The sequence below is a fragment of the Arachis ipaensis genome, chromosome B09, assembly GCF_000816755.2.
Source record: "Arachis ipaensis cultivar K30076 chromosome B09, Araip1.1, whole genome shotgun sequence".
Classification (NCBI taxonomy): Eukaryota; Viridiplantae; Streptophyta; class Magnoliopsida; order Fabales; family Fabaceae; genus Arachis; species Arachis ipaensis.
Genome location: NC_029793.2, coordinates 134,551,539 through 134,553,908, shown reverse-complemented (window position 1 = coordinate 134,553,908; position 2,370 = coordinate 134,551,539).

Genomic DNA, 2,370 nt, shown 5'->3' with positions numbered 1-2,370 from the left:
TTTTCTTGCAACCTTTGATAGAAGAGTTAAAGGAATTATGGGATGTTGGGGTGGAAACCTATGATGCCTTTGATAAGAAGACATTCAATATTAAAGCAGCGCTCATGTGGACAATAAATGATTTTCCAGCATATGGTAACTTATCTGGTTGGTGTACTTATGGTGAATTTGCTTGCCCTTCTTGCAATATAGACACTCATTCTATAAGGCTCAAAAAAGTCAAAAGTATTGCTACATGGGTCATCGACGCTTCTTGAAGTCTAATCATAAATATCGAAATGACGCAAGGTCTTTCGATGGGACTAAAGAATCAAGAGTTGCGCCTTGTCCAATATCAGGGTCATCAGTTTTGAATCAAACTAGAGGCATAAATTTTTTCCTTGGTAAGCTTGGTGAAGATGTTAGTGGGGTGATAAAAAATACATGGAGAAAGAGGAGCATTTTTTTCAATCTCCCTTATTGGAAAACAAATTTGGTGCGACATAACCTTGATGTGATGCACATAGAAAAAAATGTGTGTGATAACTTGATATATACACTGTTAGGTCTGGGTAAAAAGTCGAAAGATAACTTGAAGGCTCGGTTGGACTTGAAAGAGATGAATATAAGACCTAGCTTATGGCCTCAACAACGAGCTAATGGAAAGATATTTCTCCCTCCTTCTTATTTCTCAATGTCTTCTGCTGCCCAAAGTGATATAAGAACCCTTTCACGAGGTCCAAGTTACATTGCAAGACGATTCAAAGGTTTTGATTTGAACAATGGGTATCGATTTCGAACAAAAAAGCATGAAGAGTCCAAGGCAACACAAAATTCTGGTGTCATGGTTGTCTCAAAGGTGATTAGCTATGCAAGTGCAAGTGACAATGCTCCCAAGTCGGGAAATATCAATTATTATGGAAGATTGACTGATATTATAGAGTTAAATTACTTTGAAGAATTTAAGGTTGTCTTGTTTAAATGTGAATGGGTTGACATAACCAAAGGTAGAGGAGTTAAGAAAGATGACTTGGGTTTCACACTAGTGAACTTTTCACGCTTAATACATACCGGTGATCAAGAGAGTGATGAACCTTTTGTATTTGCAAACCAAGCTCAACAAGTGATATTTGTGAAAGATCCTCATGATCATGAATGGTTTATCCCTAGGCTAATTAGTCCTCGAGACATATATAATATGGGAGAAAAGAAAATCATGCAGTTTGAGAAATTAATGCAAAATGATAATGGTGACTTAACTTTGTTAGAGGAAATTCGTCACTTTGAGGATGAGAATACTGATTGGGTTAGAAGTGGGGTTAATGGTATAGTAATTGATCATGGACATTCACCAAATCAAACTGATGACAATTCTGAGTAAGTTAGGTAATATTTTGAGAACTCTTACATTTTGCATTCTCATTTTCTGTATTTTTCTTATTTTTATTTATTAAGTTTATATTTTGTATTTAGAGAGGTGTACCAAGTGACTTGTATTTTTCTGCACATGGTTGTTTGGAGAGGTGTTGGTACACGCATGGAGAAGCAGATGCAGCCCTTACTTTGGTATATAGCTCTTACTTTGATGTTTTGAATTTTGACCTTTGAGTTTGAAGGATCTTTTATGTCTTAAGATTGGTTACTTATTCTGTTCATTAATGTTGACCTAGGGAGTTTATATGTTATTTTATCTTTTTCTTTTCTCCATCGTGAAATGACATTCATGTTAGTAAGAATCTGATTTCTCTGATAAAGCTGGTATAATATAACTTGATTCACTTTACCCTTGTTCTACTATTACATGGAAGCTTTGGAAATTCAGGTTAGAATCCTTGGATTCTGTTTTTTGATAATTTTTTCTCTTTTTCGTAATCTATTTTTTTGTTTTGTTTTGTTAATGTAAAGGTTTTATACTTTAAATTCTATTGACTTTGTATTTGTAGGATATGGATGCATCAAAGAAGAACTATAAAAAGTCAAATATTGAAGGAAACAGTTTGGGAAATAATTTAGAGTCAAATAAAAAGGAGAAACATAAGAAGAGAAAGAGAAGGCATGAAATTGATGGAGAAGCTACAAGGAATTCAGAAGAAGAGGGCTTCACCAGTAGAAAAAAGAAGAGAAAGAGATTGCAAGAAATCAGTGCTTCAATGGCAAGCAAAAGACACAAACTTATTGAGGATAATGATCTTGAGAGTGTTGTCTCAAGTACAGATTTAAAAGTGCCTAAAAAGAGTCGTGTCAAATTTGTTGAAGAGAAAAATTATGCTGATGAAGTGCTGCCTTTTATGGAGCAACTATTGAATGATGAGGATTTGTCTCAAACTCCCAATATTTCTGATAGTATAAATTCTGAGCAAGATGAAGAATTAGGTGATATTATTATTGCTT